This window comes from Lepidochelys kempii, chromosome 4 (assembly GCF_965140285.1).
Source record: "Lepidochelys kempii isolate rLepKem1 chromosome 4, rLepKem1.hap1, whole genome shotgun sequence".
Lineage (NCBI taxonomy): Eukaryota > Metazoa > Chordata > Testudines > Cheloniidae > Lepidochelys > Lepidochelys kempii.
This window is the reverse complement of record NC_136383.1, coordinates 26,440,336-26,464,349: the sequence shown is the minus strand read 5'-3', so window position 1 is coordinate 26,464,349 and position 24,014 is coordinate 26,440,336. Positions and strand designations below refer to the sequence as shown.

Genomic DNA, 24,014 nt, shown 5'->3' with positions numbered 1-24,014 from the left:
CTTCATCAACACTCATGGTCTTCCATCCCCTCGAGTTACCTAGTGGCCATGCCCCAGTGTCCCCAACACTGTTAGTATTCCTATCAGTACTTGACCGACATTTTAGTACTAGTTAGTTTTTTTGGCAAGTGCACTGTGCAGAATAGGGGTTACTGTGGATCTCTAATGAAGCTAAAAGATCAGTTAATGCAAAACCATTGCAATACAGCCAAAAAAGAAAAATGCCAAGATTGCTCATGCCAATAAACGTGCTGGATGTGGCTGAAAAGCAGGAATTCTCACTGGATTCTCAAATAATATTAGGTTTCAGAGTAGCAGCCGTGTTAGTCTGTACTGGCAAAAAGAAAAGGAGGACTTGTGGCACCTTAGAGACTAACCAATTTATTTGAGCAATTTATTGGTTAGTCTCTAAGGTGCCACAAGTCCTCATTTTCTTTTTTCAAATAATATTGTGCATGCACTCACTCTCCTACAAGTAACATTCCTGTATGTCTTATGCATGGTCTGTTGCATAACTTGTGTCAACACCAAATTTGTCACCCACTAAGATAAGCACCATTACAGCAACAAAATAACACTATCTCCTGAGCAACAGCAAGCCATAGCAAACCTACTTTTGGTAGACAATGTGAGTGTAGACACTGCATGGGTTTTTAATGCCTTTTTCCTGACTGCTCACTTTGAGCACACCTAGCAGCTCACCTTTGTGGCATGCATCTGACCATGCCAGCTCCATGCACTCTCAGACCGAGCTACTGGACGCAGGCCTGCCTGGAGCAGGCAAGATGCCATGGACCTCCTCACGTGGTGGGGAGGAAAGGCTGTGCAAGCATAGCTGGAGAAACAATCAACATCTAGGTGGAGATGGCACAGGGGATGCTGCAATGGGAACACACGAGATGGAACAGCAGTGCCACATAAAAGCAAAGGAACCTCACCAGACCTACCACAAGGTGAAAAGAAAGGAGTCAGAAATCAGATGTTGCCCCTCAGACGGGCAGCTTTTACAATGAAATGCATGCCATACTTGGCAATGGACACCCCCCTCGCCCCCCCCCCAGCACCCTGCAGGCAACTGTAGACGCTTTTTGGAGGAACCCATTGTGGAGACTCCTGCTGTGGACAGTGAGGAGGAAGATGATGTGGCCAGGGACTCCAACCATGCTGCAAGCCAAGAACTATTGCAACTCTGCCAGAGTCGAGCTAATCTTGCCAGATTAGCAGACGTGCCCACTCATGAAGGGGAAGTGAGCTTGGGTAAGTGTGTAAATGCATTATTCCTTTCAGTGTGGGGGGGGGGGGTTTTGCTTTGTTTCCCTGAAACCTCATCTTTCTGTCCCTTCCCCACCCCCGAACAACCCTCCTCCTCATTTAAAAATTGCACCTATTCCATCCGCAAGCTTAGAGGAAAAAGGGTTTTGAGTTTGGTTTGCTGGTATAATGTCACAAAATAAAAGGCTAGGGAATAAATTCAGAGAGTAGTAGGAGAGTCCATTCACAGATCAGTGGCCTGTACTCAGGTAGAGGTGGAACAGAGGTAGTCAGCATCTGCTTTTAACTTCTTTTGCTTGTTGCACTAGGTGGTAGGGGCCATGCAGAGTAGTTTGCCTATCTGAATAGGAATGTTCCCATTGCCTTGAGAGCTCCATAGAGAACTCTCAAGATTTCTAAGACAGCAGTGTGTTTTGTGGTTTTTTTTTTTTTTTGGCACTGCAATGGAACACTTGCCCATGCCACTCTGCAATGGGTTAGGCTGGCACCATTGCAGAAAACAGGATAGTGGCATGTGGGCCTGGGGGCTACAGGACCCCAGCTAGAGTCTCTGTGCCTTTGCCACCCTCAGGACTGAGGGGCAAAAATCACCAGTGTCTGTGAAAATAATGCCTGTATTCACTGCACTTTCCCTCTACCCACACCCAGGAAAGGACATGGAACTGTTATAGCTTCCATATAACAGAACCCCCCCCCTCCCCTCCTCTCTGCTAGGCTGGACTCACCATGGTTTGAGCTGCAGAGCAGCACTGTAGCAAGAGGTTTCAAACCTAGTGACAAGTATTAAAATTATTTGTGGGAATAAGGGCATTTTGAGACTTATTTTCCTCTGTTCCCTCCTGACAGTCAGTCTAATAGTGCATCTGTCTAGTTTAATCAATAACTTCTGGCATGCTGGCCTTGAGTAGTGCTACCTCCATGCCTGCTGAATGCCTCGCCCTGACCGGGAGGAGAGAGGCAAGAACTAGGGAGGATTTGTTCTGTAAGATCTTCCCATACTCTGGCCTCAGACCAGGAGCATGGGGCTGGGAGGGCCATCTGAACTCATTCATAGAGAATGACTGAGAACAGGGGGAGTGGCTGCTGCAGGAGAGGCAGAAGGACTGAGAGGCACACTGGGAAATGCACCAGGGTGTAACAGGTTTACTCAGGCAACAAACTGAAATACTGCAGAGCTGCTTTGACCTACATACCCAAAGATCCTAGACTCAGGAGCCTTTCCAACATATTTCCCGGCGGGGGGGAGTGATGATGAGCTCCCTGGATCCCCCAGTCCATCATGTACTCCCTTTTCTCTGCAGTTGGCAGCCTTTGGGTAAGCTCCCTGTGGGCGACCACCAACAAACCAGGGGTTGGCTCCTGTTCTTCCCTTCACTGTGCAGGAGGCGAGGGTCTGGCTGAAACAAGGACCAGTCTCTGAGGTAGCCCCTAGAGTCAGCTCCAAGTGCTCAGGTCTGAATCTATTTCTCCTTTGTGGGATTTACCATCTTCCCAGGACATATTGCTTCACCATCGGTCAGGGCAGCTTCAGGAGGGGTGCATCTCAGGGCTGTCTTCTCAGCTGCCAGTAGTTCCTGGGAAGAACAACCCTCTTCCTGTCCTGTGGTAAGTTCCCCCCTTTTAAGCCCCAGCCCCTTCCCCTTCAGGCTGAGTAAGCCTTGCAGGTGCATCTCATTAACATGGAACAGGCCCAGGGGAGCTCATTAGCCTCCTCCTATCCCAAGGTGAGGGCGTGTCCCTTCACATCCCCCCCCCCCCCCAACTTGGCACTGCAGAGTCCACACCACTCCACACCAAACAGGAGAATAGCTACACATACACCGACTTATAAAAATCACAGGTCGCTGTGTGTGTGTGTGTACATATAACCTACAATACTATAGTAGGTTTTAATACATGGACATAAATGTTCACTGCTTGCTTCCATTTTCACTTGGGATTTTAAAGTGTGGTTCACCTGTTACAGGGCTGATAAAAGTTGTTTGTCTAACTGTGTGTCACACTTTAATTTTGTTCCCTACTTTGCACACAATCAAGTTCTATTTTTGGGAACTGGAGTCTGTAGTGCTTAGTGTCCTCTAATAGAGAATTCAGTAGTCCCCGAACTTTTCAGGGTCACACCTCCCCTATACCTGTCTGTGCCCCCCACCCTGGACCCATGGCCCCACTTGCAGCCCTGGCTTGGGGGGCACAGACAGGGTAAAGGGGGCCAAGGCTGGGGCCACACATGGGGGAGGGGGGCCAGGAAAGGGTCCCACCATGATCCAAGCTGGGGGGGGGGCAGGACCAGGTGCAGAGCCCCAGCGGGGGCCGGAGCTGCAGGGCTAGAGCAAAGCTGGGGGCAAAGCAGGGCTGGGGAGCCCACTTACAGAATTCCACAGTGCAGGGGCAAATGATCACCAAGAATTGTTGCTTGATACCAATGTTCTAGAACTAAGGGCAGTTCATTATGTGTACCAACATTTGTAGTGACATTCAAAGCTGCCATGCCAGGGTAATGGTAGACAACAGGGCAGCGATGTACTGTATAAATCTGCTCCCCTTGCTAAGTCCCAGTCCTCATGCACAGAATCCTTAACTATGGAAGTGGTGCATTACCCATCACATAGAGATCCCTGTGGTCTACCTACCAGGCCTCCAGAACACAGTAGCAGTTGCCCTAAGCAGACTCTCTTCCATCAGCACCATGAGTGGGAGCTCAACCTGGCTGGTTTTTTTATTATTTTATTTTATTTTATTTTATTTTTGCACCAATATCTGCAAAGTTTGGGGCAGCCCCATAGCAAATTTCTTTGCAATCCTAGACAACACAATGGTAAATCTTCTGCTCCTGGAGGGACTTGACCTCAATTCCTTAGGGGATGCCCTTCTAGTCGCCTGGCCCAACAGCCTCCTCTATGCCTTCCCTCCAACTCCATTTATTCCCAAGACACTGATCAAATCTCAGCAGAAGGTGAGGGTCATTCTGATTTGAGGCAAGGAGGCACTGACAGGTGTGGTATTGGGAGATACTTCACTTTTCTTAAGAGCAGGAATCATTGATGTTTTCCATTAGACCTCCAGACACAGAACTCAGGCACCATGAACCCCCCCCCCCCAAGTCCTATATCTGAACCTCAAGACCTGGCTCTTGGCTTTAGAGTTGGACTGCTCAGCAGAGCTCCACTTTGTACTTCTCAGCACTGCTTGGAAGTCTCCTAGAGTGGAGCACTCATAGTGACATATACTTGAAGAAGAAGGAGCGGTTACTTACCTTTCAGTAGAGCTCTTCAAGACGTTTTGTCCCTATGGGTGCTCCACCTCCCGCCCTCCCTCCCCTCTGCAGTGGAGTCTGCGACTCTGGAGTGACGGCGGGTTCCACTCCTCTCTGTGGCCTCGCTTTGGGGCACAAGGCTGCATGGTGCACAGGTGCAGACCTGCAGTCACTGCTAATTCAAATCTCCAAACAAGAGTGTGCAGGCACATGCATGTCCCATGGTAGAGCGCACACAGGGATAAAACACCCTGCAGAAGAACTCAAGTCACTGAAAGGTAAATACCCTCTCCTTAGGCACCTCAGTTAGTAATCTTACTTTCAAGTGCCTGAGCACCCAGCAGCTCCCGTTGACTTCAATGGGATTATTTGTGGCGTCAGGGTATCGCCCATTGGCCCTATCCTAGTTATTCTGCGCATAGTCTCCCTTTTAGCAAACTTCAGTATTATGGAAAAGTTACAACCAGCTCTGAATGGAAGCTTGTTTCATAACCTTCCTGTCCTCTTTACATGTCTGTGTTCTAAAACAGATGGCTGCCCTGCTATCGTGCCACTTGGGCTATGGAACTTGTATGCTGGTAGGAGAACCCCCTTCAGGATCACAGATCTCCTTTGACCCTATGCTGCTGTTCTCTGGGCGTCAATGGAAGGAGAGTTTGATTGGAGGTAAGGAGTTAAGCGGAAGTGCAGTCCTAGTGCTCGATGTACTTGTGAAATTCCGAGTCTGAATGTTCAGTCTTGATCTTGATCTCATGGTTATGCAAGAAAAAGGTCCTGCTGCAGGAGAACAGCCAGAGATGGAAATGCAACCTTCACAGAGGAGATGGAAGCTACAAGTTGCGTAGATATTGCATAGTAAGGAACAGGGTGGATAAAAATTCTATTTTAAAAAACTGGGTTTTTTCTTAATTTAAATAAAAATCCAGTTTATTAAAACAGATTTGAAATTGTAACACAAGTAAAATTTACACTCACTAAAATAAGCAGTACATGTTTTCTGCTGAAGTTTTAAAGAAAGCCAAACCACTGAATTGGTGGAGGTCACTGGCTAAGTACCTAAAACCAGAGTGTTGAACTACTAACCCATCTTTTGACAGCAGTAACCTCTTCAGGTGCAAGGATTCTACATGCTCCAGATCCATTTATTCAACTAGTTCAGTTCAATGACTAGTTGATTCAAAGTTAAATCAACTGGGAGTTGATAAAGTAGAAAAACTAAATTTCCTCTTTATGAATAAAAGCTAGTTGAGAGGATGAAATTCTGCTCCTTCTAAAATCTTGAAGGACATGGTGACTTGACAGAATCGCTTCAATTCATTAACTACAGATCTTATTTTAATCCATTTTAAATGAAAAATGTGTTTGGATAACTTTTTTTTTCTCATATACCCAGCACATTTAAGTAATACATTAAATGCTATATTTGCACACTTCTATTTGAATTAAAATTTTTCCATCCAAATAGAGCTTAACACTAATCACATTTCTTATTTACTATTTTTTTTTTACATTGTTCACCATCTAAGATGAAATTTAAAATTGAAGACTCAGTGTATGTTAAGCTAAATAGGTATAGCTGTTTACACTAAATTTGGTACTACTTTTGCTAAAGGTTACATTGAGTTGCAACAGAGTATCCACTTTTGTGACTTTTCCCAAAACAAATGAACAGAATTAAAATTTAGTATTTAAATCAGCAATTTTTAAATCGGTCCAGCCTGGTGCTACTCATTTCATGAGCAAGAATTCTGGAAATAAAACAAAGGGTCAAACTGAGTCCTCAAAGTCTGACTTCATTATAGCTCTTTAGTGTTTGTGGTGCTGCTCTGAGCACTGAATGCCAATGTGTCATTGTGTTTACAGTAACAATTCTGCTTCACATCCGCAGCTAAAGCAATCTTCATATTATGAACATGACTTTTCTTACCCATTCTGAGAAAATAAATCATGCATGTCACATTCTACTGATAAGCTTTTTTTTTTAAGGGTGGAAGTTGAAGGACTCTCTCCCTAAACTGGTGTCTGATTACATGAACAAGAAGTTTAACCCACACTTTGCCTTTTGATAAAATCAATGAAGGATTCAAACTGCTGTGGGCAGGGAAAAGGTGAGATTTTATTTATTCATCTAAATGATTTCTTGAGTCTGATATAGGAATTTCCAGAGATTCTACCATTTCTTGACCAGTTTTTGTAGAACATAAAGGCCACATGAGGTCAGGCCAAAGATCTACCTAGACCAGTATCCTGTCTTCTGTTCATTCCCTCTGGGGCACCTGGCATTGGCATTCAGAACAGGTAAAATCAAGTGATCCATCCCATCCATCTGGCTTGTGATAAGAGATGGATTCAAAATGGAAACTGATCCAGACAGTTTCCCACAAACTTTTCAAAATGTTTGTATCTGAAGCTTGTGTTGACCTGTATAAGGATTTAAAACAAGAACCCTGAATCTAGTCACTCCTGAAACTTGAAGAAACCCAAGATCGGGATCTGAACCTCATGACTAAGGTTCAATCTGTCATATAAAATAGACAGTGGCCTGTCACTGAGAATTCTGAGTGCTTGGAAACTGAATCAGGAAACTTAAGAGTCTAAATACTTAATTTAGGTGCCTAACTTTACGCACTTAAGTCTGAACATTTGGCAAGACAATACACATTATCCTTATTCGCTGGACAAGGGTTACTTCTGTCTCTGGTCAGTTTACGTGTTGCATAGCCAACAGAATGGAATTGTGAAAATAATTGAAGGAGAATGGGCTTGTTGTAATAAATATCCAATGTCTGCATATGGACAATTGTTCGTTCTGGATATATAGAGCATTATTTGTGTACCAAAGTCCATCTTGATGTGCATGGAGCATTGTTTGGCAAACAGGTTTGTTCTTCCATTTTTCATTTCAGTATTAACACATCCTATTTTAAGCCCCTGAATGATGAAACGCTGTACAGCTCACACCCCACTCTCCAGAATCCTCTGACTCCTTCCCATTAGTTAACACTTTAATTAGTGTTGTTGGGTTTTTGGTTTTTTTTTTACAATCTTTGCTTCTAGATCTGTATAAACCAGGCCTCTCTCAACCTGGAAACATCTGATGAGATTTAGGAGATTTAGTGTCAGAATTTAGGGAGCTGTGTGTGTGCCAACCTGCCAAAAGGTAGGTACCTCAGAGATTTTAATGGTGGAAACTTAGTAGCTGTCTAACCTTGTAGGTATCTGAACCAGGGTTTTGTGAAAGCCAGTGGCATCTAAATATTGGACTTGGGGACCTAACTGCCACTTTGAGTGCCTAAGTGGGCAAAGAGGAACATGGGGTGCTGGAAGGATGGGGTAGGAGACAGGATAGTGATAAGGAGAGGAGAATGGAAAGCAATTGAATTCCCCATCCTGGGCCTTAGGAAATGGATAATAGACACCTTTTTGTGTACCTAGCAACTATTTAAGGTCGCATTTTTGACCCCAAACTGTTCCCTTACAAACGAGGGGCACACAACTTTACTCTGAAGACTCAGCAATCGTAAGGCAAGTGAGAAACAATATGATTTATTGATGTGGTATCATGATTTTTAAGCCAATCACATTTTTAGTCTCCTGGTTTTTGGCAGATTGGGGTTGGCAATACTGGGCAGCTGATGAGTCATACGTTAACTGTCTTGATCCTAATAAATCAGTTTGGATTTCAGTGTCTCTCTTGAAGGTCACGGGGAGGGTGCCTTGATTTGTCGTCATTGCATTCTGTGGTGGAAATCTTTTGTTTGCTTATTTTGTTCAAGGGCAGTTCTCTTCCAATACCTAAATTCCTGAAACTCATTACTACAAGTCTGTAACAGCCAGCAACACTGCAAGGGGGAAAAACTTCTAATAAAAACCTCTCTAGTGTATGGGAGCAGAAGCAGCTAAAGCAGGGTCCTTTGGAAACCTTTCTAGAGTTTTGACTGGACTTTCTCTGCCCTGTGCTGACTGGCTGTTTGTTTCAATCCTCCATCTCTGTCTGTGGAAGCCTATGAGTGGGATAATGTCCCTTGAGAAACCATGAGAAATAGCTGCCAGTTGGGTCCAAATAATTAACAAATTAGGAGAAACAGGAGGCTTATGTGTGGGGTGGTGCTTTTGGAGGAGTTGGGTTCTTTACTTTTGCAAAATCCTGTTTTAAACAGGGTGTTCTTATGAGGAGTTTTTAGAGAGTAAAATCTCAGAGGCAGCATTGTTATCTATTGGCTTATCTTGTAACTGCTACCAGCTATAATGCTTCTTCCTAAACTCCTTGGCACTAGTCATGGTGGTAAGCATTATGCGCTGTACTGTTTGTAAAATCAGGCCCTATGTGTCTTAAACTTTGTGTGCAAAATAATTATCTTCAGGTGAGAGACCAGCTCACAACACATTCACAACACCTAGTATGAAAATGCAGCAGCTAGCAAGCTATTAGTTTGTTATAATTACAGCCCAACCAATGAAACTGTTTGATTTTTCTTGCTCCAAGTAAAATGGGAGGGGGGAGTTACCAAAGAGATAAATGTGCTCTTAATTACCCAGCCTCTTTGTTGCACTACTAATAAAATACTTGAAGTACTTTAAGCAAATAAAATACAAATTATTGTAACATCTGCTGTGTACTAATTGCTGTTTATGTAACACCTGCAGTTGGAAGGATAGGCATAGAGTTGGCCAACTTGCACATGGCTAAGGACAGCATTCTACGTCCCTTTTGTCTGTCTCGTTCTCCTGGGCTGGGTCAAGCCCCAGCCCAACTTAGAGCATGCTCAGGACTACTATAACTTATATTGGCAGATAATCACTTGGAGGCTGTTACATCAGCCAGTGATCCTAGACACACTTTGGCCACTTCCCGTACACCCTACCCATGATAATTTTACCATACCCCCTCACCTCCGCAATCTAATCAACCAGTCTAAGTTATAGCAGCCCTGAGGCTGCTATAAGGTGTGCTAGCAGCTGACTCAGCCCCTAGCAGCCCTAGGGATTGGGAGAGCACAAAGTGATACAGTTTTCCTGTCCATTAAGTATTGATTCGCTGATATACTCATACTCCATGGGAGTACAGCTTCCTGTACAAAGTTTTAAACAAGAACTACAAACAGCTATTACAAAAATCACCAGAATTAAGATTGCATTGTGAGAAGAGTGGAATATATGCATTCCATAGAAAGATGATTTGCAATCCATTACAATATCATCCTGTGGGGCAAGAATATTTGTGAAGTTGACTTTTTAAGTGAGGTCTGATATGATTCAGTGTAAGGATGTTCTCTGTGCCACAAGGTTCAAAAGTCTGAGCACAGGATCCAGAATAAAGCCCGTGGGTGCCTTCGGACAGTGTGATATACATAACCTTGATGAGAAAATATATTTACACAGCCCTGATCAGAGCATTGCTGTATCTTTTTCCAAATAGACAACTGTTACCATCCATCAGCGCTTTCTAAAAATAAATCCAAAGAGCGAACATGCAATGTTACTGCCACAGATGTCGCCATTGCAAAACTATTCATGGTGAAGAGGAGTGGGTAGACTGTGAAGGAAATGGGCCTATCTAGGGAAGCCTAGTCTATAAACTTCAGTGTTGTTGCTCTGAAAACTCTTAATCTAAACTGTACTTAAGGTAGAGAAACATTAATAGAATAGAAGATAGCTTTGATAATCAGAGGTAAGCCTTACTTGGTGAAATAAATGATTAATTCCCTAATTCTTTGCCAGTAAAAAGCCCAGAATGTTTTAAGAAATGGTGAGAGAATGAAATATGGAGAAGTGAAAATGTGGAAGAAAAAGATTTCAATAGTTCATATTAGGTCATTGATCACATACAGGGGACTTGAGGAACTTAGCTCATTTGTGCCCTTTAACCAATACCCCAAATGAGGTGGGGCCGAAACCACATCTGTAGAGTCATCTGTTAAATGCCATGTTTTCTGTAGTTTTAGAGCAGGTCTGGTGACATATATTATTACAGAATGATCAGTAAGAGAGGGGACTTGCCAGAATGACCAAAGGTCACACTCACCCACCTCGACCGAGATTGGACCAGAGTATGAGACTTGTGATCCCCTTTATTGCTTAGAACATCTCCCGGGAGGTATCATGGAACAAGCTAGAATCACAATATGGACTTGCATGGCCCAGCGGATGAGGGAGAATAGTACCTGTAAAAATGTGCCAGGGGGGTGCTAATTAATGTTGGGGGGGGGTCAGTGCTTGGGAGGGGTGCGGGCTTGACTGCCATGCAATGTACTGGTGAATGACAGATGAACAATGAATTGGGAGGTGAGAATCACAGTATGGGTTCACATAAGGAACTTACTTGAATTGCCGTACCTAACTTCACAGAAGAATAGTGTTTGCTCAGTAATGTATAATTGCTCCTGATTATGGTTTTAGCTTTATTATCTCAAATCATGATTGTTTGATATGATGCAGTGATACCAATAAACTTTCTTGATGACATAAAAGGCTTTATTTGTAAACATGCTAAAACGATCCAACCGTCACCCATTGCTAGGCAGGCCAGATGCCATTACGACACCCCCAAGCAAGCAACAGAAGAAAATTTCCAAAACAAAAGTGCAGGAAACACCGCAAACCCCCTACTGCTGCATGTCACCTGACCCCATGTTCTCCTTTCCCTGTTTTCTGCACACTGGGTCCTTGGGAAGGAGGCTGGAGGTAGCCACAGGAAAGAGGTTCCAGAAGGAAAGCTGTCTGAGCTTTAGTTGCCCTGCCCAGCTGCTCATAGGGTCTGAATGCATAGGCCACCCCAACATGGAGTTGACCAAGCAACTTCTGGACTGAAGATATGTTGCAGGGGGGCCAAGCCGTGGTGTGGGGAAGGCGGCAGGAGCTAGTGCTTTTCCAGCCATGACAGAGATGAGTTGCTGAAACAGTTCTCTTTGTTGAGCTCTGTCCTCTTCCTCCCTTAGCTGCCATTCCTGTTCCAGGAACTGCACTGCAAGTACCAGCTCCCTCGCTGAAACCCTGTCCTCCAGCTGTGCGGCGAGCCTCAGCCTTTCCTCCAGCCTCCAGCATGCCACTGCTCCAGTCTTACATCCCTCTGTTTCTGGTACTGGACCTGCTTGTCTGCTCTCTCCAGAACTTGGAGCATAACTTCATCATGGTAATGCTTCCTCTTGGAAAGGTCTGTGAAGGTACATTGAGCCAGGGCTCAAGTTCTGGATGTACAGCAGCCAGTGGAGGTGGGACAAGAAAGAGACGGAGTCAGAAACTTACCAAGCTCAGGGGCAACGTCTATCTCCTCGGGGTTTGCTGCAGGCTTGGCAGCAGGGTGTTCCTCAGGGTCCATGGGGGGGGGCATCAAACAGCTCTTCCCAGTACGGACCCAGAATTTGCTGTTTTTGATGCTGTTCCAGAAGTTGCTCTGGGACCAGTTTCAGAAACAGAGTCACTCAGCGCCTGCTGCTGGTTCCCACCAGTCCCCACGCTGGATTCCGATAGAGGACATAGACCAGGTCATCGTGCACCACAGTTGGCTCCGTGCCCGGCACCCAGCCAACTCCTCCTAAAACAAGAATGAGGTTTTTCAGTTACCCAAGGTGCGGTTCTCGTCTCTGGTCTTCTGGTACTCGCTATTGATCTGCTCCCTGCACTGGTCACTGCTCTGGAAGATTTATATGTTTAAAATATTCCCAAAATACTTTTTTTCACTCCAGTTTCACAAGGAGGAAATATGACTGTATGTAAATATCTGGAAAAAAATCTTTTTGAAAAACCAGTTCACCAAAGCCATTCTTAAAATATATTTCACGACTACGTTATAATTCCTACTCCATCTGTGAAAATACCATTTTTGTACTACATTTGTGATGATCTTGTGTTGACCCCCCAACTCAAAATAAATTATTGTAATTAGAACCAATCACTACAATAAAAGTGGCAGACTTGTTAATTAACAGACTGTACATTTTAAATTCTGCATATTGGGCCAAATCTGGAGGCCAGGTTATTCAGCCTTGAGGGGCATATGTTCAGCATCAGGCTGTGTAAGTTCTTTGCACTCTGGGTATGCTGAATAAAATCAGTGGAGGGGTAATACACTCACTCTCTGGGCTGGAATCTATCTGCTACAAAGTCTCCAGGATTTTGTACCCTGGAGACTTATCCTCCAGGACTCACACTAAGAACAACAGCTTGTCTCACATAGACCAGTAGCTGTCCATTTACATGATAAGTTGCTCACACCCCCGCTGGGATAGATTCAGATCAGTGGAAATGAGGTATTAACTCTCTGAGCCATCTAGTCCCTTTTGATAAAGTAGTTTACAATAAAGCATTTCATTAAAGTACTTTTTTCTCTCAGTACCTATTCCATTCCATTTCACCTCCATATTCTCTTTTGAATACATACATGCTTTAATTATTAAACATCTCACTCTGGTACTATCCCACAGGGACAAGAGGCAGCCATCAGTCGCTAATGCCAAAATTTGCCTTTCTTGTGCTTACCTTGCCTCACTCCCAGTGTTGAAGCCTATTCTGTGCTGTACTGATCAGGCCAGAAGACAGGATCTTTAACTTGGATTGTGGAATTTACTCATGGCCTTCTATTACTGTACATCAGTAAACTTTTTTTCTTTTTTTTTTTTTTAAAGCAATGAGATCTGCTTCCTTAACACAGATAATACAGCTAGAGGAAATTGTTAAATATGTGTAAATACAGTACTTTTTTGTCCAAAATGAATGCTTAAAGAAAACTAAAATATGCTACAGCAAAAAGCCCGGTCGTTGACACTGTGTTTTTGCTTGGCCACGTTATGGTGATCAGATTGACTGTGTCCACATATCTCTTAAGCCAATGTCGACATGTCAGTTGCACAACAGTACTGTCTAGCTTTATTTTACCTTTTTTATGGTCAACAGTGCCTCACAATGAATGGAGCTGCCCTGCGCTCTAATTAACTAGCCACACTCACTTCTACAGAGCAATGTCTAGAGAAGAATACATAGCTAACCATGCAGGGGATCACACTTATCCCAGGTCTCCTCAGACACATCCATTTGTTGCCTATATCTGACCCACCTTTTACCCTTCAGTTAGAGGAGTAGGAATGTGGGTGGTTTGGGACTTACGTTTATCTACCTTTGCTCACCCTGGTGCTGAGGCACAAAAACTATCATACGTATTGTATAAGAGCTAACAGGACCAAGACCAGCATGTGTTTTTAAGTGTCTATTTCACTTATGTTTTTATATAGCACCAATCACCAGGGTATCTAAGACTTGAAATTAATTCAGGCAGAATCAGAGATTCACGTCGCAAACTCTTGAGCTCAGAGATATCATAGAGTGTTTTCCTGGTGCACTATGATCCACTGAATTAGGTAACGCTATTTTATTAATATATCATTTTCTTATACAATGCCTGATTCTGGTTTCAGTTACACTGATGTAAAATGGGAGTAATTTCACTGAAGTTAATGGAGTTACACTATTGTAAAAACGGTGAGAGATCAGAATTAGGCCCATAATACTTAATCCCTTGTTCCCCCTTTTCTGTAATTTTTCATAACAATATACGGAAGAGCGCATTAAAAAGGCAATTGCTTATTGTTAATGTGATGATAATGCAGAAGGCATATTGTTCAGCTATGATGTCTATTCTGGGAAACGTTAGCTGTAACTACGAGAAGAATGACAAAGAACATTGTCTAAAATGTATTTCCTGCACAGATATTTAGCTTCTGCTTCAGCTAAAGCAAGTCACAGTTATTAGGATGGACAATGCATAAGGAAATGTTGAAATAAGACTGTATTTGAAAGTCATAAGGAAATCCATGGAAAGTATAAAGCTATACTGCATGTAGGACCAGCCGTGTAAGAGAGACAGTAAGGATTAAAGGGTGGATTCTGCAAGGCACTGTGCCTCCCTCAGTGCTGCCGCCTAAACAGGCCCATTTGGGGAACCAAAGACAGAGAGACAGCAACCCACCCACAAGGAAACTAACAAACGTGCATCTTCTAAAAAGCAAGAGTGCCATTTAGGGCATTACATAATCACTTGTTCCCTGCAGTGACCTAAAACACTTCACAACAAACTCATCCATATCCTCAAAGTGGTGGCATTTTGCACATGTAACTCAGACAGAATTCTTCCAGAATTAGAGTCAGTAAGCCTGGTGAAGTTCACTATTCCACTGCCCTAAAAAGACCCATGCAAGACGACACTGTGGCACAGTGGGGTTCTGTACAGACACAGGGCTCCTGCCCCATGGTTTTCTTTACTGGACTGGGACCCATAAATTTATTTTTGCTTTGCCTTTACTTGTGAGTATAAAAGGGGGATTTCCTAATGACATCCTTTTTTTCTCCTCATTTCCTTTCCCCTCCATTAAGTTTTACAACTGTGAGATTAACATTTTACAAAGGGAAAGAGAAAGAGAAGCCTAGCAACCAGTAAGTAAGTCAGCAGAGATGTATTATATATAGTTTTTCTATTAGCAATCATCGCAGTTTTATTTTTTATGAATAATCCCATTGCACCTACAAGTTTACTGCAAATGTGTTTCTTTCAGGTAATATTGTTTAAAGATGAATAAAGCCACAATGAAAAGGGAAAATCCTGAGAAAACAGTAAAAAAGCTATTTGAGTTTTATGTCAGGCAATCGACACCAAAATTAACTTCTGAAGGACGGGGACAGCAACTATTATAAGGGTTGCTGAGCAGCAGGTAGTTTACAAAATTGAACTTGTGCCCATGAAGTCTTATGGTTTATTTCTTTGGGACCAGTGTAAGAGCAGTTGGTGACCAGCTGTGGTCTAGTGGTTCTCTCCTGGATCTGGAACAGAGATTCCTCTAACTTGTAGAAAAATCAGGGTGGTAGCTTAACTTGCTATATTGCAGTGCACCCAGGAGGATTTTTATTTTACAAAACTACAAGGAATATAATATCGCATTAGAAATAAACCCAAGCCATTGTTCTGGATCTGGATTCTAGTTCACAGCTTAAAAAAAAACCAAAACAACCTCTCTCGTTAATGGTCTGAAACCTATCAACCTGAATATTGCCAGTTTGAATTTGGATCTGGATTTCATACCCCAGAGTTCTGCAGTGTTCAGCTCTGGGTGCTTGATATGGCCTGTTTTGGAAATAGGAAGTCACAGACTCTGCACTTGGGCTGGATTATACAGTGCGGGTGACAGGATATCATACTGTAAACTCCTGGTTAGGGACTCTACAGTACCTTTCAGGGTAGGTGTAGGATTTTTGTTGTTGTTATGAAACTATTATAGGTGCTCTCTGTACTTGGCTTGAATTTTCATAAGTTTCCTTTTAATTCTACTGCGGGATAGTTTTCTCCCAGAAAACGGAGCAAGAAATACTATTAATTAGTATAATTTATTTCTTTTATAATACACTTAGAGGCCACAACTAAGATCAGGAGCCCATTTGTGCTCGGTGCTTTACACGAACCTAATAAGCACACCCACTATCACAGTAACTTTGAAATACAAGATGAGAAACGTATACTGAGACCATGGTACACTCTGAATTTGTTAAACCTTGCAGTGTATGGTTGCTATGTAGTTAGGAGAGATTACTCATGTATTATGTATGTTTCAGAACTTCACAGATGTCATTTGCAAGCTATTCTTACATTTCCTGTTAAATATTATATCGGAGATGTATTTGAAATCATATTTCCATGATACAATGGTATCAGTTTTCTCATTATTTGCCACTTTAGGCAAGGTTTATTGTCTCTATTAGTTCTAGATATGAAGGGACAAATGTGAAGTCACACTATTTAATGACAGATAAGCAGAACATCTTAAAAACAATCCTTACTATAAAAGATTGAAAACAATTGCTTAAAATCAAACTGCAGCCAATTTATTGTATGAAATAAACCTAGCAACATATTCTGCATGAATGCGAAAGAAAAGAAAAGAAAAGAAAAGAAAAGAAAAGAAAAGAAAAGAAAAGAAAAGAAAAGAAAGAAAGAAAGAAAGAACAAGAAGCCATGAGCTGAGAATAGGTTCCCTCCTATTAAGCGATCATAAACTTTATTCTGATTATAAATCTGGCCCCAGTTCTCCTTTCATTGAAGTCAATGGCAAAATGGAGCCCTTAATTAATAAAGCAATGCTTACCCATCAAAGAAAGAAAGAAAGAACAAGAAACCATGAGCTGAGAATAGGTTCCCTCCTATTAAGCGATCATAAACTTTATTCTGATTATAAATCTGGCCCCAGTTCTCCTTTCATTGAAGTCAATGGCAAAATGGAGCCCTTAATTAATAAAGTAATGCTTACCCATCCTCCCATCCAGAAACTTGGGGTACTGTACAACATTATTAAAATATTTGTCTCTAGCTGCATCTGGGTAATAAATAATCCTTTGCTCTTTTAGAGCATCTTCCATCTAAGAATCTCAAAATGCTTTACAAAAACTAATTAAATAAGTCTCACAAGGCATCTCTTTGAAGCTGATATGTAGGTAGGTAAATATTATTAGCTCATCTAATTTAACAGTTGGGAACCTGAAGTTCGGAGATATTTATGCTTGACCAAAGTCATACAGGAAGTCCGTAGCTGAGCCTGGAATCGCATCCAGCTCTTCTGGCTCCCAGACTTCTGTCTTAACAGCAAGACCATCCTGCCTCCCCAAGAACTCACTTAGGTTTGAATCCTACAGCTACTGAATCCTACACATCTGGAGTACTGTGTCCAGTTTTGGGCCCCACACTTCAAGAAGGATGTGGATAAATTGGAGAGAGTCCAGCGAAGGGCAACAAAAACGATTAGGGGTCTGGAACACATGAGTTATGAGGAGAGGCTGAGGGAGCTGGGATTGTTTAGCCTGCAGAAGAGAAGAATGAGGGGGGATTTGATAGCTGCTTTCAACTACCTGAAAGGGGGTTCCAAAGAGGATGGCTCTAGACTGTTCTCAATGGTAGCAGATGACAGAACGAGGAGTAATGGTCTCAAGTTGCAGTGGGGGAGGTTTAGATTGGATATTAGGAAAAACTTTTTCACTAAGAGGGTGGTGAAACACTGGAATGCGTTACCTAGGGAGGTGGTAGAATCTCCTTCCTTAGAGGTTTTTAAGGTCAGGCTTGACAAAGCCCTGGCTGGGATGATTTAACTGGGAATTGGTCCTGCTTCGAGCAGGGGGTTGGACTAGATGACCTTCTGGGGTCCCTTCCAACCCTGATATTCTATGATTCTATGAGCAGTACTGTACTTAAAGTTAAGCACATGATTAAGCTGGATCAGGACCAGATGCTCAGCCTCTTGCGGGATCAAGCTCCTATTGGTTTAGTTGTTAGTAAATAGTGACGTTGTAAGAACATGAAAAAATGGTGTCCACGCAGCTGACAGAGATTGCCTATCAGAATTAGTTAATACCCATTCTTACAGAGTAATTCTCACAACTTGCTAGAAGAAATCATTTTTAAAATATACAATATCATCTGATGATATGAAGGGACAACAGCTCAGGCACCAAAATATGGCATGGAGTGGGAAAGAATCAGTTACTCACTTCTCGTAACTGTTGTTCTCCAGTTGTGTTGCACATGTCCATTATACTAGGTGAGCATGCACTTCATGCATCAGTACTGGAAAGATTTCCCTAGCTGTACCCTAGACTCAGAGGCATCCCTCATGCTCCAAGCTGAGAATATGAAGGGTGGAGACATCCCACCCATCCTTCAATTCCTGCCTACCAGAATCTTAGATGATAGACTCCCTTGTGCTGGGGACGGAAGGCAGGTCGTGTAATGCAGTGGTTCTCAAACAGGGGTATGTTTCCCCTGGGGATACAAGGAGGCCTTCTAGGGGATACATCAACTCATCTAGATATTTCCCTAGTTTTACAACAGGCTACATAAAAAGCACTAGCAAAGTCAGTACAAACTAAAATGTCGTACAGACAATGACTTGTTTATACTGCTCTGTAGACTATACACTGAAATGTAAGTACAATATTTATATTCCAATTGATTTATTTTATAATTATATGGTAAAATTGAGAAAGTGAGCAACGTTTCAGTAATAGTGGGCTGTGACACTTTTGTATTTTTATGTCTGATTTTGTAAACATGTCGTTTTTTAAGTGAAGTGAAACTTGGGGTATGCAAGACAAATCAGATTCCTGAAAGGGGCACAGCAAAGTGGAAAGGTTGAGAGCCACTGGTGTAATGGACTTACGCAACACATTTTGAAGAACAGCTGTTACAAGAAGTGAGTAACCATTTCTTCTTCCTCGAGTGACTGCATATATCTATTATATTAGGTGACTCCCAGCCTGTTTTCGATGGAGGTAGAGATAGAAGCCTCATCAGACGGTAGGGTTGCCAACTTTCTACTTGCACAAAACCGAACACCCTTGCCCCGCCCCTCCTCTGAGGCCACGCTCCTGCCCTGCTCCTTCTCCAAGGCTCCGCCCCTTCTCTGAGGCCCCGCCCCTGCTCACTCCATTCCCCCTCCCTCTGTCGCTCGCTCTTCCCACTCTCACTCATTTTCACTGGACTGGGGCAGGGGGTTGGAGTGCAGGAGGGGGTGAGGGCTCCAGCTGTGGGTGCGGGCTCTGGGGTGGGGCCAAAAATTAGGAGTTCAGGACGCGGGAGATTGGCTCCAGGCTGAGGCAGTGGGTTGGGATGAGGGAGGGGGTGAGGACTCCAGCTGGGAGTGTGGGCTCTGGGATGGGGCCAGGGATGAATGGTTTGCAGCCCAAAAGGGGGCTCCAGGCTGGGGGGTGGAGCTGAAGAGTTTGGAGTATGAGAGGGGGCTCTGGGCTGAGGCAGGGGGTTGGGTTGTGGGAGGGGGTATGGCTTCCAGGGTGGGGCCAGAAATGAGGGGTTCAGGGTGCAGGAGGGGGCTCCAGGCTGGGGCAGGTGGTTGGGGTGCAGGCGGGAGGTAAGGGCTCTGGCTGGGGATGCAGGCTCTGGTGTGGGGCAGGGGATGAGGGATTTGGGGTGCAGGGAGGTGCTCTGGCCTGGTACCAAGGGGTTCAGAGGGTGGGAGGTGGATTAGATCTGGGGCAGGGGTTGGGGCACGGGATGGGGTCAGGAGTGCAGGCTCCGAGCAGCGCTTACTTCAGGCAGCTCCCGGAAGCAGCGGCATATCCCCCCTCCAGTTACTACATGGAGGCGTGGCCAGGTGGCTCTGCATGCTGCCCCGTCCGCAGGCACCACGCCCGCATCTCCCATTGGCTGCAGTTCCCAGTCAATGGGAGCTGCAGAGCCGGCGCTTGGGGCTGGGGCAGTGTGCAGTGCCCCCTGAGTGCCCCTACTTGTAGGAGCTGGAGGCGGGACATGCCACTGCTTCCGGGAACCATGCAGCACCATGGCAGGTAGGGAGCCTGCCTTAGCCCTGCTGCGCCGCTGACTAGACTTTTAACAGCCTGGTCAGCGATGATGACCGGAACCACCAGGGTCCCTTTTCAACTGGGCGTTCTGGTTGAAAACCAGACACCTGGCAACCCTATCAGAGAGGGACTGCAGGTCTGCTTTCCCCACACCCACGTCTTCCCTTGATGCAGTAATAACTGAAAGAAAAGAGGGCCTAAGGGACTCAAATATGTACCACTAACTAGAGCTAGGCTGACAACTAGCTAGAAAGGCAAGTTCACAGGAGGAATGAGCTGAAGCACATTATGTGCTGACCACCAAGCATTGATAGTGGGAAGGAACTGAAGGATGGGCAGGGGCAGCTCTGCCCTTGATAGACTTACTTGGGAGCACGAGGGACATCAGGGCACAGCATGGCTGCCCCTACATGTACTGCTGGGGAGAACTCTCTGGCCCCGGTGCACAAGGTGCGGACGCACCTAGTGTAATGGACATATCCAATCGCTCAAAGAAGAATAGACATATACATCAGTAGGGCCACTTTCACCTTACCTGTGTTCAGACCCTTATTTCCCCTTGCAGAAGCCGTTGTGATCTTTCTGCTGCCTAATATCACTTAAGTTTTGTTTTTGCACAATAAGGATCCTATTCCTGCTTTCCTTGTGCACCCCAAACTTTCACTGAGGGCCGTTGGAATCTGAGGCTTGCAATAAAAAGCAGGGTCGAGACCCTTGTTTGGGAAAAGAAATCCTAAGTGGTATTAAGTATTTTTTAAGTCAATGTGAGTTTTGGGTATGCCAAAAAAACCCAACAGGTTAGTGGACAAAGGAAGCAGTTGGTATAAACTGCTTCCTTATGCGCTAGAATGAGGCCCTGATTTGGCTGAAATCTCTAGAGCCTACTACATTATTGGAAAATAAATAATTATTAATAATACAGAACAGAGGGGATTATGCTTTCTGCCTAGAAGCTGCTTGGAGCATTCCCCATTATTAATAGTATTCTCAATACAGATTTCTCCTGAGAAACACAAACTGTGTAGAACTATATAAAATCATGACAGGTGTGGAGAAAGTAAAGAAGGAAGTGTTATTTACTACTTCTCATAATACAAGAAGTATTGTATTCTCATAATACAAGAACTGTGAGTCACCAAATGAAATTAATAGGCAGCAGGTTTAAAATAAACAAAGGGAAGTATTTCTTCACACAATGCACAGTCAACCTGTGGAAATCTTTGCCAGAGGATGTTGTGAAGGCCAAGACTATAACAGGGTTCAAAAAAAAGAACTAGATAAGTTCATGGAGGAGAGGTCCACCAATGGCTATTAGCCAGGATGGGCAGGTATGGTGTCCATAGACTCTGTTTGCCAGGAGCTGGGAATGGGCGACCGGGGATGGATCACTTGATGACTACCTATTCTGCTCATTCCCTCTGGGGCACGTGGCATTGGCCACTGCCGGAAGACAGGATACTGGGCTAGATGGACCTTTGGTCTGACCCAGTATGGCCGTTCTTATGTTCTGTGATGTTGTGACCCAACTCCAGTTACTAACCAACTCTTTGAACATTATAGGGATTTTTAAAAAGTCATAAATTTCTTTGACATTAATCTGCAATGTCAAACACGCTGTGAGAAGCCTTCAAGGCAATGATTAAGGCCCCACATAACACTTTTTGCTTCTGATTCACTCTAGTAACACAAACACAACATAATGGTAATATCAAAAAAAACAAGTTTCACAATAGGAAATCCAAGGTATGATCTACTTATCGCCAATTGTACACAAGATCGAACCAAAAAAAAAAAAAAAAAAGCTTCAGTGGAGAGATACTAAAGGCTGTTGCTCAAGGCAAAACAAAGGAACTATGGATGGAGAGATAAGAATAGCCAATTACATGTCTGACTATGACAAGGGAAACAGCACATGCTATTTTAGTCATAAAAACAATAAGGTAATACAATAATGCAGAATGCCATTTAAATAAATAAATCTCTTTACACCGAAAGACCTAGTCTATTCACACTATTCCAATACTACCCTCAAAATATAAATCTTTCTCATGTAGTCTTAGCACACACTGCCAAGAGGTGCACAAAAACATCAAATCTTTTTGAAAATTAAAAATTTCCCCAGAAATCTTACTGAAAATGAAATTTTGCAAGTCAACAAGCCTTCCAGCCTAGCAAAACCACTAGAGCAGACAGTTTATCAGCAGGTTTGTTACAACCTATGTGCACAATAGATAAACCAACCTTTACTTATGTTCAAATAAATTGGTTAGTCTCTAAGGTGTCACAAGTCCTCCTTTTCTTTTTGCGAATACAGACTAACACGGTTGCTACTCTGAAACCAGCCTTTACTGCAACTGCTTAATTAGATTCAAAGCAAATTAGCACTATCTTTGTTCCAGAACCTGACTTCTATTTCTGTACTAACAAACCCAAATAAGGACCTCACATATTAACTCATTTAAGTTCATAATATTCATAATATTCAGAACTGACATAAGAAGTTTAATGAGACTATTCGTGACACATATAAAAGGACATGCACATCTTTGTAAATCTGGCCCCTCAGGCTACGGGAGGCAATGTATTTGCAGGGACAGAGCAAGGGAGGAAGCCAAGACTCCCCAGTTCTTTCACTGGCTTCACTACAAGCTTTCTGTGTGACCTTGGCAAAGTCACTTAACATCCTTGTCTTTTCCCCCCACTATCTGGAAAATGGGTATAATACTAAAAGACTGTAGACTAGCCCTAAGCCAATTTAACCCCAATTATCACTGTCTACATATTAGAGAGACAAGGTGGGTGAGGTAATATCTTTTATTGGACCAACTTCTGTTGATGAATGAGACTAGATTTTGAACTACACAGAGCTCTTCCTCACCAACAAAAGTTGGTCCAATAAAAGATATTACCTCACCCACCACATCTCTCTAATATCCTGTGACCAACATGTCTACAACAATACATTCTACATATGAGACTCTGAAACAAACTAACTAGCATCTCTTTATTCATTATCATATTAATGTATCTATTATTTGTATTCTAGATCAGGATGCCATTGTGTTAGGTGCTGTACATACATAGAATAAAAGTAAAAGCCCCACAGAAAGAGATAGACCTGCTCTGAAGAGCTTACTTTGCATTGTTAATCCCTGAATTTGAAAGCCCTTTACAAATGCTAAAAAGGGTGTTTTGTAAAGGGCTTTGAGATTCTCTGCTGAAAGGAGCTAAACAAATGCAGAGTATTATCATCAATAATAAAAGGTTACCACTAAGTTTGTTGAAGTCCAAAATGTAGGTTTTGGCAGTTAGAACTTCTTGGTGTATAAATGTCAAGGCTACAGGATCCAGCCCTGCTCCCATAAACTTCAATGAGAATAGGCTTGAGCCCAAACTCTCTTTCAATTAAGTCTGTACTGCGTAAATAAATCTGACTCGCTAAGTGTGTCATTAATCAAATCAATCCAGGTGACAAGTTAAAATCTATGTGGTAATTTCAGTAAAATTTGTATTGCTAGCTCTATATACAGTACAGATGACAGAGACTAAAAGAAATAATTCAAATTATTGACTTTAAAGTGAGGTGTACAACTTCACTTTACTAGTAGAGCTCCCATTGGTATTACATATTTAAGAAATTCAATGAATTGTCAGTGAGGGATTCTTTTAACACTGGATATTTGCATAATGACTACTTTTTGGAATGTTAATAGGAGATCACTTCAGAATTATTTATAAGCTCACGAAAGCTCACGCTCAAATAAATTGGTTAGTCTCTAAGGTGCCACAAGTCCTCCTTTTCTTTTTGCGAATACAGACTAACACGGCTGCTACTCTGAAACCTGTCATTATAAGAGTGGGTCTCCTGTATTAAAACAGTCTCCCAGAGTTTCACATTACTTTTAACTTATTTTTAGCAGTTTTGCTTTCACCAGCTGCAAAGTAAAGCACCAGTATATTTATCTCAAAGATCTTGTTGCCAAGCACTCTTCCCTTTCACCAGCTACACATATATACCAAGAGGAGGCTTTCCCTTATGGACTGATCCTGCTCCCTTCAAAGTCAACAAATAATACTAAATATATCTGTGTCCTGCCATCACCAGGCAAGTCAACACAGTCCAAGCCAAGTGAAGATATATCTC

The 24,014-nt window shown here is 43.1% G+C and overlaps 1 long non-coding RNA gene across 1 annotated transcript; it reads left to right on the top strand.

The window, feature by feature from the left end:
- Positions 1-592: 592 nt before the first annotated feature.
- Positions 593-12,783, top strand: LOC140910256 (uncharacterized). The gene is made up of 5 exons (XR_013635680.1): positions 593-1,257; positions 2,768-2,877; positions 5,056-5,191; positions 6,512-6,633; positions 11,464-12,783. It is a non-coding gene; the product is annotated as an uncharacterized LOC140910256 (long non-coding RNA).
- The last annotated feature ends 11,231 nt before the right edge of the window (positions 12,784-24,014 follow it).